Source organism: Castor canadensis, chromosome 1 (genome assembly GCF_047511655.1).
Source record: "Castor canadensis chromosome 1, mCasCan1.hap1v2, whole genome shotgun sequence".
Taxonomy (NCBI): Eukaryota; Metazoa; Chordata; class Mammalia; order Rodentia; family Castoridae; genus Castor; species Castor canadensis.
Genome location: NC_133386.1, coordinates 88,886,578 through 88,904,186, shown reverse-complemented (window position 1 = coordinate 88,904,186; position 17,609 = coordinate 88,886,578).

Sequence of the window (17,609 nt, the reverse complement as noted above, 5' to 3'; positions counted from 1 at the left end):
TAACAGAATCCCACACACAGAAGAAGAAATTAGAGTCAGTCAGGAAAATGTAAGATAGAATAAATCCCTCTGACCAACCAGACTACAAAATAAGAAATAGATGATAAGAAAAGTAAAAATCAGGGGAAAAAAATGACAGGAAATATCACACACTTCCTAATACTAACACTGAATGCTAATGGCCTCAGTGTCCCAATCAAAAGACAGAATAGCAAGTTGAAATAAAAAAACAAGATTCAATCATTTGTTACTTTCAAGAAACACATCTCACATAGAAAAGCAAACACTGACTCAGAGTGAATAGGCAGAAAAAGATTTTCCACAAATGGACTCCCAAAGCAGGGAAGGATTAGCTATACTTATATATGGTGAAGTAGATTTCAGACTAAAATCAGTCAGAACAGAACTACTCATCAAAAGGAAATAACAGTTCTTAACATCTATGTGCCAAACATCGGGACACCCAACTACACTAAAAAACACTGATGGACTTAAAAACACAGATAGACCCTGACACAATGAAAGTAATACTATCACCAATAGACAGGTCATCCAGACAAAAAATTCAACAAATAAACATCAGAATTAATAGACACTTTAGAACAAATAGACTGAATAGACATCTACAGAGTATTTCATCCAACTACCATACAATGCACATTCTTCTCAGCAGCTCATGTAACTTTCTTCAAAATATATCATATTTTAAGACACATAGCATGTGTTAACAAATTTAAGAAAATCATAATATCCTCCTGTATCATATCAAATCACAATGCAATAAAACTAGGACTCAAATACAAAAGAAATTACAGAAAATATTCAAACACATGGAGACTGAACAACACACTGCTGAATGACTAGTAAGTCATCAAAGAAAAAAAGGAAGAATCAAAAAGTTCCTAGAATCTAAATGAAAACACAACCTACCAGAACCTGTCAGACATAGCAAATGCTGTGTTAAGGGGAAAGTTTATAGGTATGAGTGCCTACATTAAAAAAAAACAAAGACATCTCAAATAAACAGCCTGATGATATACCTTAAGCTTTCAGAAAAACAAGAACAAACCAAACCCCAAACTAGCAGATGGAGAGAAGTAATAAACATCAGTGCCAAGTTCAATGAAATTGAGACCAAAAAACTATATAAAGAATTAATGAAACAATAAGTTGGTGCTTTTAAAAGATTAATAATATCAATAAACTTTTAGCCTATCTGAGTAGAAAGAAGAAGAAAAAATCCCAAATTTGTCAGGTGTTTTATTATTGAGTTCTGAGGGTTATTTATATATTCTATAAAACTAGACCTTCACCAGGTATTATTATAACTATTTTGTCCTATTATGAGGATAATCTTACCACTTTCTCGATAATGTGCTTTAATGTACAGAAGCTTTTAATTTTGATAAAGAATAATTATTACTAGTTTTTTTTTGACCACTTAAGACTTTTGATGCCAGGATTAAGACATCATTGTCCCAATGATTTATGCTTGTTTTTCTCTAAGAGTTGTGTAATTTTATCTGTAACATTAAGACCTCTAATCCATTTTTAGTTAACTTTTAAAATATAGTATGAGGTGTGGTCACTGAATTTTGTGTTCTAGTGGTGTATTGTCAGCTCATGATTAAAGAAAGGTTTTCTTAAATATCTCTTAGACTTTGACAAGTCACTCTTCAGGCTTATTGGCAAATATCTTCTCAACACTGAGCAAATTTTTTATAACTGCCTTAGCCTTTATTTCCTATTTGCACAGAGCCTTGAGTTTAACTAACAGTGAGAGCTTAGGAATTCCTTGTGTCTTTCCAGAGCAATTGCTCAGCCCTGAGCAAACATAGCTTTATACATATGCATGACCTTGTAGATCCTTGGAAATAGGTCAAAGTTTTTCTAAACACCTTATGGATGTCTCATTCCTAAGGTTGTTTTCTTTATTTTTATATTGTTTTTCTGGGTAGAGGTACATTGTAGCATTCAAAAAGTTCTTACAATATATCTTAGTTGAATTCATCCCCTCCACCATTCTGCTTTATCCCCACCCTTCTCTTTCAACAGAAATCAAGAAACTTTAAAGATAACACTCTTTGAATGCAGCTTTATGTCATAACATCTGCCTCCTCTCATGTCTGTCAGACTGCTGGTTGTCACCATGACTGTGAGATGCTTGTTTTCAAATCAGTCTTGGAGCTAAGGGCAGGAGGATAGGATGAAGCAAGTTAAAACATGCAAATCTCAGCAATCTTCTCCAGGTTCTGACATTTTTTGCTGCAACTCTGTTAATTTCTAGTTTTTAAAAAGTTAATTATGATCATTTTGTCAGTGTTCTCATTGCTTTTACACAGGAAGTAATTTTTGGAGGCCTTTCCTCTGACTCCCACACACTCACTTTTAATATGCCACATAGACTATTGTCTCTGTTCTAACATCAAAAGAAACATTCACAAGGTGTATTTCTTATTCTGTCTCCTTAGGATAATCTTTCCTAAATAGAAGATATTAATTCATCCTCTGAACTCTCCCATAATAGCTATCATATTTGTAATTGATTTAACTACAATGGCAATCCCTTTAAGGATTATCAGAATTCTTAAAGATAATATTATTGTTTAGCTTATGATATATGTATTTATAATTTCCCTCTTCCTCTAGACTAAAATTATTTTAAAAAGAGGAACTGTATCTAGCACATTTCTGGCACTGATACATACCCAGAAATGGTCCAAGTAAATGAAAGTAATTCAGTGTCTCATTTATATAAATCATTTGGTTATGGAATTGTTATCAAAATTGTATTTATACCATATTTCCCATACTTGAAAGGTTTTTGTACCAAGAAATTAATTGCATTTCCAGAATATAACTTTAGATTATTCTTGAAACATTTTCCATGTGATGAACTTTTCACCACTTTCCTGAAGAACTGGTGTAGATCTCCACATGAATTTAAATATTTAGGATGCCCCAAATTTCAGTCACTACAAAATCTTTTATAGTTACTTTTGTTAACTATACTGCCTGTGTCATATTCCACTAAATAGAGTACCAATGACATATTTGGTTATACTTCTTTGTTGTGAAAATGCTGTACTTTCTTAATTAATGTTGGACCTTTGAGAATTTACATTGAAAAAATTACTCAATGTATATGGATATTTATCACTTATGAAATGCAGTTGCACTGAAAACACTGAAGAGAATATCTTAAGAGTATTGTTGGCTTTTCACTGGGGGAACCACAAGAGATGAAATACAGCATACTGATTTAATAACTTCAAATGAGCCACACACACACACACGCATGCACGCGCACACTCACACGCACACACATGCACACTCACCAAAGAAAAGAGTGAGTCGCATTTTGTCCTTCAAATACTGTCATTTGCGTGCCCCTCTGTAAGACTCACAGAAATTTTAAAGTATTCATGGCAAAAGCAGCCATGCATTTCTGATCTAAGTACTGAGAATGAGAGTAGTTGTTTATAAGTTAACAATACCTTTTCCTGTTTACCTTCAAAATTGTATTTGGATTTTGCTGCAAATGAAAGAATATATTCAATTCTCTTTTCCATTCTTTATTTTCTCTCTTCCCACAGGGAAAGGGACATATTAAAAGCATTCTATGGTTAAGCATAGATGAGAAGACTGTATGTGAGCTACTCCTCATCTGTACCACTGCACCAGAATTAAAAATGCATGCTCTCTCTGGTACACTTCTCTCACCTTCCACCACCTCCCCACACAGACATTGTTTTCTCTCTACTGAGTTTGAAGGGATGTAAATGATAAGGTATGATGTTAACCTGAACCAATCAGAAGGCTTTTGTTTTCTCTCAGGAAAACTGTCCTCAGCATGGCAGAGGAAAAAAAAAAAAACACTTGGAAACAATGGGTGGAAACAAAGAACAGAAATTATTACACAACAAAATGCTAGTGCACCTGTTAATTCCCTAACATAGTCATTTCTTAAATCAAAACTTAAAAATAAATCCTGTCCCAATGACATATTAAATTCATCATGATAGATATTAACTGGAATCAATATTTCTAATGTTTTGCAGAGGTAGTCAGCCATAACCAAGATATTACTATAGGACCAAAATGTTTTTATGTTTAAAATCCAGTGAAAATAAACTTATCAAAATCTAAAAATTTTACTTGCATAAGAAAATATTTCTCTTTCTATGTGTTCTACCAGTGAAATAAAATTTTAACTTAATTATTGAAGGCAAACTAAAATTTACTTTAATACCAAGAGACCAATTAATTTCCATAATCCCTTTTCATGGGTGTTAGCATATGTCCTGATTCATTTCATAAATAATAAAAAAATATGAAAATATATCTATTGCCTTCAAAGTGCTGTGCAGGGAAAGCTAACATCATATGTATTTTTTATCCTAAAAATTCTAAAGAAGTTGCACCAACAAATTCAGAGTTTTAGTATTAACAAGTCTGAGACTGGTCCCATTTTTTTCTTTCATTGTCTCTCCTGAGGTTTTCCACCTTTTTTTTTTTTTTTACAAACAGTATGAAAATATTTCAAAGGAGAATACTTGAAAGCTGGTGTCATTTTATTAATTTCAATTATAGTCAGGGGACCCTGGTACATGCAGGTTGAGATCTTGATGCTATTCAAAGTAGGCTTTCCTTATTAACTGTATTTTTATACTTCCATCTTCTCTGCTATGTATCCTCTTACCTAACATTTCCTCACATCACAGTATTTGGGTTGAGTAAACCTTACTGAGGCTCTCTAGGGCTTCTCCACTAGTGCTACCCAAAGATGGTAACTTTGGAAGGAGAGTTGTAGGTGGATTCAGGTTACCTGTGTCATCTTCTATCTTGAGGACAAATTCCCAAAGTTTTAATAAATGAGAGATATACCTCCATTGTCCCCAGACACAATGTAGGTTTTCTAAGTTTGTTTCTATTGTCACTGCAATCAGTTCTTGAAATCAGATATTATATTAGAGTCTCCAGTGCTGCTTATGTTGCCATCTTTTTTGCAAGTTCAACTGATACTTTTACTTGGTTTTGTTTTCACATTAAAAAGTACTTCATATATAAAATATAAGGTTCACTGAACACTTAAAGGAAGTTGATATTAGATTATTTTATTCAAATTTTAAGATAATTTCATTAGCATCATTTTTGTCAGAATAATATAGATGTTAGAGTTAGAATAAAAAGCTATTTTGAATTGACTACTACACTGGATGCTCACTGGATTTTGAGATTCTCAAAATCCTCCTGACATTCAAACTGGTGGAACCAGGTGAATAAAAGAAAAATGAGTGTTCTAAACTGAAACTTTAGATTTGTCTGGATAGAGGAGCTTTCTACAATGCAGAAATATTACATTTGATGCAGGAAACCATCTGTAAAGATACTGACCCTTTGATGTATGATTTTAGTAGTCCATGATTTTCAAAACAAGACTCTCAACTGTCACCCAGATGAAGCCAACTGCAATATACCTCAATCACTGAGCAACTACATAAAGATCCTGAAAAGTAAATGCTAATAGGCTGATTGGGGGCTGCAGTTAAATCATAAAAGTGACTTATAGCAGGTAGTGAATTTCACGCTGTGTTTTGTCCTTTGTCTCCTGGTTTGGATGTTTACTTGCACTGTCCTCCATTCAAGGCTCTGGACTTCAGATCTAGTCTCCCCATCACTGTGGCAACATTGACATCTTGGATTAGCTTTTAGATTCTTAGATCTGTGAAGCAGGTTCACTAAGTGCCATCTGCCTAAGTCTGGTAAGACTACACACACATCAACAAATTACCCAAAGAAGAAGATTTATCACTTGTAGATTGGCACTGAGAGAAAAAGTAAGTTTTGGATCTACTGTCAGCCAGTTCTCCAAAGCTCGACAGAGTTTTTCTGTGCAGATGGAGTTACAATTAAAGAATTCCATTTTCACCACAGTGTAGGAACTCTAAAGGCAGCCCATCCTGGGGTATGCATCTTACGAGCCATGTGACCTACTTGGCAAAGCTTTGAAGAACCTTCTGCTTCCAGGAGAGGAAGAAACAAACCCCAGACTGTTCTTGTATTTCCCCCCTAAATCAATACTCTGCATTCCCAGCATAGTCTACAGCTATTCTTGAGTAATACAAGCAAGAACAGGGAGAGAACTGACTTAGCCTAAGGCAACTTAGAGAACAGTCCAGCAGCATCTACTTCTCAGATTATAATATCAGCATGGCACAGGATTTGCCAAATTTCTACAGAATATTGAGTTCACTCCCCTGGGATCTTTTTTTTTCTAGGGCCTTGGCCTAGATGGCTTTTTATTCCTTGATTTTAATTTTTAGCGGGAAATTCTCAATACCTTTCAGTTTCAGATTTCTACTTGATCCATCTGACACATTTGGGAAATACAGAAGGAAAGCACAATGGAGGTTAGCTTGCACTCTCTGTGGCCTCAGCCTTTCAAATACTAGTTCTCTTTTTTGTCTTTTTAATCTAGTCTTTCTTAATGTTTTAATGTGGTATTTCATTTGATGAAAGTTACTATGATGTAGTCAAAATGAAATTGTTGATAATTTATGGTTTTTAGAGTTTTTTTTCACTTGTACCACCCAAACATTCTCCAAGATAGTTACAGAAATTAATGACTGTTAAGTATGTGATATTTGTAGTGTATGATGTGGTTTCCTTAGCCTATGCAGAAATCAAAATGGACTGACATATGTAGCTAGTTCACATCTACTTGCCATTTAACCAAAACAGACCTCCTCCTTTCTTAAAGGTCCTCTAGACTTATAGTCTTCTTTCACTGTGAAAATAAAAGTATGCCAATGAAATTTTTTCTGAATCTTTATAAATAGTCAAATTATTTTGAAGCAAGCTTTTAAAATGCTCAAGCAATTACAAGTAAGTAAATGTATAGTTTGTTCTTATTTGGTAATTTAGGTCAGTAAATTAATTTAATTTAATCCAATGTAGAAATCTATCCACTGTGGAAAATGAACTTAAATGTGAAATTTTCTCCTCCGTCAAAATAGATGAAATGTGATTAAATATGCCTTAACACACACCCAAGGAAATAATGTCAACTAGTCTAATAATACTCTGTAAAAGATATAGGACAATTGTCTCATAAAATTCATTAACCAAGAAAAATCCAGTCTTGCTGCTGCAGCACTGGTATATCTGCCCTGATGTTTAAATAAGATGGGTAACATTTTTAAAACTCCAAGATCTGAGATAACAATTATAAATGAGAAATCTCTCTGCAGCCACTATTCCAAATGAGGACCAAGGGTTCTTCAAGGTTTTCCATATAGTACATGAGTAACACCTGAATAGTCACTGATGTAAAGAATTGAGAATGATGAAGGGAGTGAATTCAAGTATGATATATTTGATATATTGTAAGAACTCTGGTAAATGCCACAAGGTACCTTGTAAATTTTACAAGGGAGTAACAGAGAAAAAAATGAATTTCCTTATGTTAATATTGTCAGCTTTCTATTCACTTTAAGAAAAGAATTGGGGAAATCTCTTGGAAATATGCCAGGCTTTGATTTATAAATTCTTAAATACACAAAAAAATCAGGGGCAGGAAATTTGGCAAGGTACAGGAAGACCACATGCAATGATTTCTGCATATCAGAGTTTTTTTTTTAAGGGAGACAGCTTCAACCATATGATGTCCTACCATACTCTGAAAGGTAAATCTCATGGTCCAATCACCAACTAAATATGGTGTTATTTTCTAGTCTTGTATCTCCAATAATTCAGATCATGATGATCTCCTGGATTTTGTTAGAAAGAAATCTGCCCATCATGTGAACAGTGATTTCACCTCATGGTATACCAAATAAAGGACCTTCTCTTGGAGCACTATAATAATTGAAGCTGCATCCTCCTTGGACTTGTGGGCCACACCCATGATGGTAGCACTTGGAGCCACATTCCGTATGTCTACATTAAATGGCACAATGTCTGGATTTGCTAAAGTTTCCTGGATGCTCAGTCAAATCACAAGCAGACTGAATTCATAAAAAAGTTACTCAGCCCACCTTTAGTCACACAATTATGCAGATTAAACCTAAGCCATTCTTGCCATCAAAAATATGTTATGTTAAAATTTCTAGATTATATAACACCAATCCAAGTCAAGTGAAACAATGTCTCATGGAAAAATGTGTTCAGCGAATTGTTACAAATCTATGGGACTCAAAGTAACCTCTGACCTAGTGAAGAATATTTAGTTGCAGAAGCAATCATACTTGATAGACTCCCATCAAGAGAATATAGCAATCCCTAATAAACAACAATCTCTGCCTTGATCAAGTATCTTTAGAGGAACAATTGAGCAAAATAAAAAATTTGTTAATTAGGGGGACCTTGGTTCATAAGGGTAGTTATGAAAAGAAGATAGTAAGCATAATGCTAGTGAATGGTATAATAGGTATGCCATTACAAGGCTGGAAGTGAAGGTAACCAAGGTCAAAAGAGAGGGGTAATGAGATAGAGGAATCAGTTAGGTAGAAAGGAGTGTCCAACAAAGAAGAGCCGAGAACCAGATGAATTCACTGCCAACATTTTACCAGACCTTCAAGGAAAAACTAATACCAATGATCCCAACAATTCCTTAAAATAGAATGAAAAGGAGTGCTACCGAATTTATTCAATGAAGCCAGTATTACCCTGATACCAAAATCCAATAAAGATACAACAAAACAAAAATATTATATACCAAAAATATATAAATTATAAAAATATAATAAAATTATTAAAATATATAAATTATATATAACAAAAATATTATTTATGTTCATAAATGTAAAAGTTCTCAATAAAATATCCTCATACTGAAATCAACATACTATAAAGATCATATACTATGATCAAGTTGGTTTTATTCCAGTTTTGAGCCATGATAGTTCAGCATATGCAAATCAATAAATGGAAAACAGCACATAAACAGAATCAAAGATAAAAACCACATGATCTTCTCATTTCTCGCTTCATTTCTTGAAGCAGAAATAGACTTCAACAAAATTCAAACCTTTTTCATGATAAAAGCTTTGAAGAAATAGGAATAGAAAGAACATATCTCAACATAATAAAGGCTATATATAACAAACCTATAGTGAACACCACATTAAACAGTGAAATGAGACAGTGAATGAGACAAGGATGCCCACTCTCCCTACTCTTATTCAATATAAGAAAATAGAATCCTAGCCAGAGCAATAAAACAAAAGAAAGAAATAAAAGGGATTCAAATAGGAAAAGAAGTCAAATTATCACTACTTGCAGATGATATGACTCTATACATAAAAAGACCCTAAAGAGTCCACCAAAAAACTCGTATATTTGATAAACTCTTTTGCAATGTAGTAGGATACAAAATCAGCACACAAAAATCAGTAGCATCTCTATAGATCAACAATGAACAGGCTGAGATAGAATTCAAAAACAATTTGCAATACACTAAAAAACAATAGACCAAGGAATGAACTAAGGAAGTGAACGACCTCTGCAATGAGAACTGTAAAATTTTGAGAAAATAGAAAAATAACCAAAAAATATGGAAAGATAGCTCATTTTCATGCATTGAAAGAAATGATATTTGAGAGCTTGTTTGGAGGTTCTAGCAGGGGAGCGCAGCTACTCGTATACCCTTGACCGAAGAACGGTCCTCCTCTATCGGGGATGGTCGTCCTCTTCCACCAAGCGCGCAGCTTCGGGAGGGACGCACATGGAGCGGTGAGGGAGGAAGGGGACACCCGCCTAGATCAGCCGAATCAACCCTGGCGATCAATGGGGTGACAGATGTCACAGCCAGATCGCCCTCACATCCAAGAAATGATATTTGAAAATGGCTATACCTCCAAAAGAAAGCCCATCTGACCCCAGTCATAATGGCAATCAAAAATAAAAAAACAGCAACAAATGCTGGTGAGGATGCAAGGAAAATGGAACTCTTGCACACTGTTGGTGGGAATATAAATTAGTGCAAAAACTGTGGAAATTTGTGTGGAGGTTAATTAAGCAAAATTATCCATGTTCATCAGAGATACAAGTCTGTACTTTTCTCTTTTTTTTGTTGTATCTTTGTATAGTTTTATGCTGCCTCATAAAAACAATTTGGCAAAGTTCCTTTCATTTCACTATTTTGGAATAGTTGGATTTTTTTCCTCTAGCCATGAGAGTCACTCCTTTCTTCAGGAAAATGAGTTTGCATTTCTGATAGAAGGCCTCTCAGTCCTCTTTGAATGGTTGAGGAATGAGATCATACATCCTATGCTGAGTTCAGTCATTGTTGCCATCACTGTGGCTAGATATTATTGGTACAGGAATACATGTCTCAAATTGGGCCTATTTGGACCCTTCCCCCTTCCTGAAAGGGTAAAGGATAATCTTTATTCCCTTATGGTGAAGAAGAAGGCTGCCAGCAAGCCTTCTTCTATCTTCATGATTATCAGAGATAGCATGGTTGTTATGAAGAGAGAGATTAGCAGCAAGATGGAAAAGGAGAATCTAAAAATGGATAAAAAGGACAAATTTCGAGTCTTTCATACTTTAAAGTTTGTGTCTGGTCTTCATATTTGATTCATAAATTACCTGATCATTAGAGTCTAAATTAAAATGGTTTCACTAAGAAAGTTGAAGGAATTGCTTCATTTATTTCTAGCATCTATTTTTATTTTTGAAGACAAATGTGATTCAGATTCTTAGACTTTTATACATGACCCATGAAGCTTTTAGGATCTTCATATGTATTTAGTTCTCACTACATGAGCATATAACTAGTACACTGACTCAGGGCCCCAGGTTCAGAAGGGGTCCCAGCTTTCTTTAATAATTTGTCTCTGTTTAAGGTCTTAAAATTATTAATTGTTTTTGAATTAGTGAAATCTAATGGCACATGTTGGGTACCCATACATAGTCATAGGTGCCACCATCTCTCTCTAGCATGAAGTGAGTTTTCTCCAGGCCCCAGGCATTTTCACTCCCTACCCTTGCCCAGTGATTCCTGCCCACCTCCAAGCCCATTAGTCCTAGGTGTTCAGCTACCAAACACAGTCCAGGGCAGACTTGCATAACTTTGGGATTTCCCTGTTACAGTGGGTTGAAGTGAAAGTACTGTGGGACAGGAACTTGCCTATCTTGACTTTCCTGTTCCTAGGTAGAATGTAGCACATGTTTTGGGCAGCTGGAAGGAAAAGGGACCTGCCCAATCAAGTGACTGTGTTCCAGGTGCCCATGAGGGTCTGCACTCATGTTGCCTGCGTTGCCATGCTCAAGGGAGCACATCATTCATGGGAAACAAAAAGCACCTGACAGGCCGAAAGGCACTACAGAATAAAGGAAAGTATTTGATATTCTAGCACCTCTAATGATTCTTTTTTACTGCATTTTAAGCCAGGGACCCTCATTTTCATTTTGTAGGGCTACAAAAATTATGTAGACAATCTTACACTAAGGATTCTGAATTTTTTTTCTGACATGCCTCACAGTGTACTTTATTCATTCTTTAAACTGGATGTATATTGCTACTTTAAATCCACAGATATGTACATTATGCTGTAGAAATTTTTAGTGCAATATGTTGCTGATAATTTATCCTCCATTTTCTTTTAATTTCCTTTTCTGAAACTTTTGTTATTCAGTTGTTATTCATCCATTTTCATACTTTAGTACTTTCTTATCTATTTTTACATTTTTTTCCTTCTTATTCCTTGGATATTCCTAGGCTTTGTATTTCCAGTCTTCTTTGGGAAATTTTATTTTAGCAATTACATTTTGATTTCTGATGTCTTATCCTTTGGTTTTAATAAGTATCATTTTCATATAATTTTCTAATATGTTTTCCCTAATATTTTTCATCTTTCTAAGGATAATAATGACATGAGTTTTCTTTTTTCTTTTTCTTTTTTAGTGTTTCCTCTGTGTATCGTACTGTCCCTGTTTTCTTTGGGGTTTCTTTCTATCTCTCTTTTTCAGATTGAAGTTCTTCCTTAAATATATCCTAAAATTTAGAAATATTTTTGCATTTCAAACTGAAAAACCTATAGAAAAGGATGGTCTTTGTGCTTCTGCCAGACTTGTTCACTCAAATGTATCAAAGGACAGTAGTAGGATGTTGCTACTTTTAAATTCATAACTCATAAGCATCAATGTCTAGTTTAGTCCTTAGGATGGGTCACAAAGGACTTATCCAGTCTTCAGTCTAACATGCAAGTGTCTGAATGTGAACATTTGAGTGAGCTGCCAAACTTTCACTAAGGCAAACTTTCGCTTAACCAATCCTTCTATGTTTAAGTCTGTGTCATTATAGACTGGGAGCATGGCTCAAGTGGTAGAGTACCTACCTAACAGCCCAAGTCTCTGAGTTCAAACCACAGTACTAAAAAAAAAAAGTCTGTACCTTTGGTTTAATTCTAACTTTTTATTTTTCTGTTAGTGAGCCCAGAATTTCTCTAGTAAAATTTCACTAGAAATGCATTTTCCTAAATGTGTTCCCTGAAAGTTGGCCAAGGAGATAAGGGGAAATGAGATCCAATAATCCTTCACACACACTTTCGAGGTATTCTTCAACTCAGCTCCAGCTACACTTAATTTCTGGTGTACCTGTCAATTTTCAGTGGTTCTACAAGGTGAACATGCTTCCTGCTCAAAAAAATACCCTAAATACCCTGTGTAGTCACAGTAGAGTATACTTTCTTCCCAATATTCAGTCAGTTACTGCTTTTTCATTTGCATTCTTTCAAAAACTCATTGGAATCTTATTCCACATACATTTCATTTTTCATTCTCCTTGTACTTGTATTTGTAATGTTTGTTTTATTTCTGTACTGTCATTGAACAGCATCTCATGAAGTTGAGAGAACATGTGTGTTTCAACTTTCAACTGGAGCCCTCAGTCATCGTTTCTATGGCTTATAACACTTGCTTATTAGAATATATCATGAATAATCATAAACTTGAGTTTATTGGCTTATATTCATAAGCATAAACAATATCCTATATATACATCCTCATATAATAATTCCCTAATAAAATTTCTACAATGGAAGTGTTCAGTAAGACTGCATGTATTGTTAAAATGTTGATATTTTATTTATGAAAAATTTTCTATTGGTTATCAAAAATATAGAGTTGGTTATTGACGTTATCATAAGTATTTCCTTTGCAATCACTCTCACAAATTTCTTTTTTTAATTTTTATTTATTTCTAAAAATTGTTTCTACATTTTTTCATATGGTATACATTGTTTGTGCCATCTCTCCCTGCTGCTCCCTACCCTCTCTCACTCCCTTACCCCTCTTGCTTCTAGTCTCATAAATTTCTTTCAATGTGTGATACATGTTGTATTTTATCAAGCACTGGTCTTTTCTATATTTAGAATGAATTTTATTTTCTTTGTTCTATTGATAAGAAAAATTTTTAAATAGATGCATTGATTATGAGCTCTCTTTCTGTTTTTAAAGAAAACCTCACTTGAGTATGTTCCTTTAAAACAATTTGTGTTCTACTTGTAATCTTTAAATATGGCATTTGAAATTCTTATCTATAAATGTGTTTGATATAGTACTATCATTTTTAGAATCTCTTTTAAGGATTTTGTATGAGTTATATTTGCCTAGTAAGAAGAATTGAAATATTTTCATTCCTAGCCAAAGTTTGTATTGTATTATCATAAGACAGTTGTATTTTGAGCCCACTCATAAAATTCCTGAACAAAATAATTATCTTGTTCTTTCATTTTCAAAATAAAACCTAGAAACTTGAATCTCAAAATGTAAAATAAAAATGTATGATTGGTTTGTGATACTGGAAGAAAATCCATAAGTTGTTCTGTTTGGGAGGGAACATGACATATGATAAAATTTCTTACCTTGGAATTAGATAGCTCCACATTTGAATTCTGCCGGTGCAACTTAATAATTATGTGACTTCTCTGAGTCACATGTTGAATGGAATGGTAATGATTAAAAGTAAATATAAAATGGAGACAGAAAAGTAAAATAAATATCATCTTTACTTACATTTGAAGTAAATTTTGCTATGATATTTAAAAAACACTAAAATATAGTGATACAGTAAAAATGTTATAATAGAATCTACCAACTATAATAAGATCTTTTTCTATATTAAAATAAAAAAACAAGCCCAGAAACATGGATCATACTTATAATCCCAACACTGAAGGCAGGAGAATCATGAATTTAAAACCAACCTGGACTACATAGCAAGACTCTGCCTCAAAGCAAACAAACAAAGGAATAAATAGATGCATGTTAAAAACATCTAGTAAATATACTGAGTATCAGAAATGAGAATGTGAACTACTTGGCAGGTGAAAATCTCTCCATCAATATGTTTGAAGGCCAAGACCCCTGGGGGAGATGTCTAGGTTGAAAATCATTAGCACAGCTTTCTGTGGGTTCAGAGCAGTCATGCTCTAAATTGTTCATGTAACAATTTAGAATTATGCTTCTCAAATTTCATCATGCATCAGAATCACCTGGAAAATGATCTCACCCCAAAGAAAGTGATGAATGTTTGAAATGATGTATATGTTAAATACTATGACTTGATCATTGCATAATATACACATGTATCTCACTGTACCCCATATATTTGTAAAATTATCATGTGTCAATTCAGAAAGGAAAAAAGTCAACTGGAAGACTTAAAGCCCAGAATGTCTAATTCAACAGGTCTTGGGTAGGGCCAGATAATTGTCCCTATGAGGTAATGTGGAAGTTACTGATCTAATGCCCACATTGGAAGAATTACTGCCATGGGGAAATGAACTCTTCTGTCAGTGAAGCCATTCACTACATCTGGAAAAATTTTCCATGAACCACCTCTTTTGGTCACCACAATTCTTAACATGGTACTATTTTCTGTCACTACTTTTTTCAAATGAGAAAAATGTGATTTGTCCTCAAATGCACAGACAATGTCACTAAAGCATTAGAACCTCGGCCTGGATGGAGACAATCTCTTGAATATTTGAAGTCCTCTTAGATAAAAGAAAAATGTAGTATAACTCAGCCATCATTTTGAATGGTAAAAATCCCAGTCAGCTAATTCATCCTTATAGTTAACAAAAATCCCTGAGTTTTATATGTAAATCAAGGAAAACTGAGAAAACTAGGTATTTTTAAAAATAGTATTATAAGCATAATGAAAGTAAAGGCTAAATTTCTCTTTTCAGGAAATACCAACTTGCAAACCTAGCTTAAAATAAAAATCTATGTTTTTAAATAAATAGGGTAAGCATTTATTTCTTTTTGATTAGTTAATTCCTCTTTATTTCTGAATTATCTCCAGTTCTAAAATGAGATTCTCCAAAGTGAGATATATAGAATGCTAGAGAAATAAATTTAATTCTGGCACGTCACATGAGAGAAACCCACAACAAACTAGAAAAATGTATTTTAATAAACCCAGAAAGGTCATTTTGCTATACAAAACTATATGTCTAGCCAGAAATTAATTCCTAGAACAAATGTTTTTAAAAGCCATCTTATCTTTATGTCAGTTTCCTCCCCAATTAATATGTGAAAGCCAAAGCAAAAACATCAAGATTTTTAGAATTTCATTCATCATGTTCTAAAAAGGTGTTAAGAAAATTCTCAAAATAGCAAATAATTGATTTATCAGAGCATGTTTTTTCCTAAAACATAAAAAGCTTATTATAAAATATTTCTCATAGCAAAATTCATCATACAGAACTTTGTCCAAAATTTCTTTTTGTTTTATTCTCCTGTTGTCATAAAATGAAATAATGACCAAAATTGTTAGCCAAAACAACATTTATCTCTAAAGCACCAGCCATCCTAAATGAATATTGTTACTAACCTAAGACCATTATCTATAAGGGTACCATTTTTTATGCACAGAAAACACAGAGGATATATACTACCTAAAATGGATCAAATAGCAGATGTATCACAGAAAAGTCTTGAGATATTTCTTATAACTCAGTCTTTTCTGTAGAACATGTCTGCAGGACCTTAAGTACTGGGTATGGAGAAAGTTACCAACAAAAACTTTAGCCAAATAATTCAGATTGTTCATAACCAAACCACTCTGTTAGTGAAAGTTGTTTTCTTAGTAGAAAATTATTGTAATTCTATTAAATAGTTCAGTATTAACCATTGACATCAGTGAATTAACACACACCATGAATTTCCTAAAAGAATAAAATCTACAGCAATTCCTTACCTTATTTGGCCAGCATATTAGCTTCCTATTATTCATATAAAAAATTGGTTCAAGTTAAATGGCTTAGAATAGCACAAAATTTATTCTTCTACAGTTCTGGAATGTAAAATGGGTCAGCCAGCTATCTGGCCAAGGAAGAAGGAAGAGGGGGGAGGAGAAGAAGGAGGAGGAAGAGAAGAAGAAGGAGGAGGAGAAGGAGGAAGAGGAGCAACAACCACCACAACAGCTGAAAGAACAAGAAGAAGCACAGGAGAAAGAATCTTGTTTTAATTAAAAGTATGATACCAGCTAATGTTATTAGACCAGATTGCCATATATAAATCATTGATCTACTACCTTAAATGTCCTTCATCTCTTTGTACCACAAGTTCCTCATCTATAAAATGAAGACAATACTTATACCCATTCTATTTATTAACAATTAAATGGTTAATTTAAGTACACTACATTAACATAGGCACAAAATATTTTATCTGTCATTCTATCAGATGCTCTGGTTTCTCAGGAGGAAAGTGAAGGGCTACAGTGGCAGAAAAAGCTGACTCAGAGCTAAAGGGCAGCATGTCTTCATATCCTTTCTGACAAGAAGTGCATATCCTGGCTATTCACTTTTTACAACAGTGACATGAAGGAAAGGGATCCTTGCCTGACAGTACTAGCCAATGATGTGTAATCACTACTCATTCTATGACCACTAAAAGGATATAACGGATGCCTTAAAATGGGAAATTCCTTTGTAATCCTAAACACTGATACATTTGGAATTAGCTTGTGATGTTAAAAAGGCCCACCTCCCAGGAATTCTATTTGTTTATTGTGGGGTATGACCTTGACTTTGATATCGCTATCTCTCCTTTGTTGATTCTAAAGTATGGTAAAAAGAAACTAAAACTATATCCATGTCCATCACTCTGTACTAGTATCAACTCAAAATGGATCAAGGACCTTAATATCAGACCCAAAACTCTGAAGTTACTACAAGAAGGAGCAGGAAACACTCTGGAACTAATAGGTATAGGCAAAGACTTCCTCAATAGAACCCCAGCAGATCAGCAACTAAGAGAAAGGATGGACAAATGGGACTTCATAAAACTAAAAAGCTTCTGCACAACAAAAGAAATGGTCTCTAAACTGAAGAACCACCCACACAGTGGGAGAAAATATTTGCTAGCTATATGTCAGACAAAGGACTGATAGCCAGAATATACAGGGAACTTAAGAAACTAAACTCTCCCCAAATCAATGAACTAATTAAGAAATGGGCAAGTGAACTAAACAGAACTTTCTCAAAAGAAGAAATTCAAATAGCCAAAAAGCACATGAAAAAATGCTCACCATCTCTAGCAATAAAGGAAATGCAAATCAAAACCACACTAAGATTCCACCTCACCTCTGT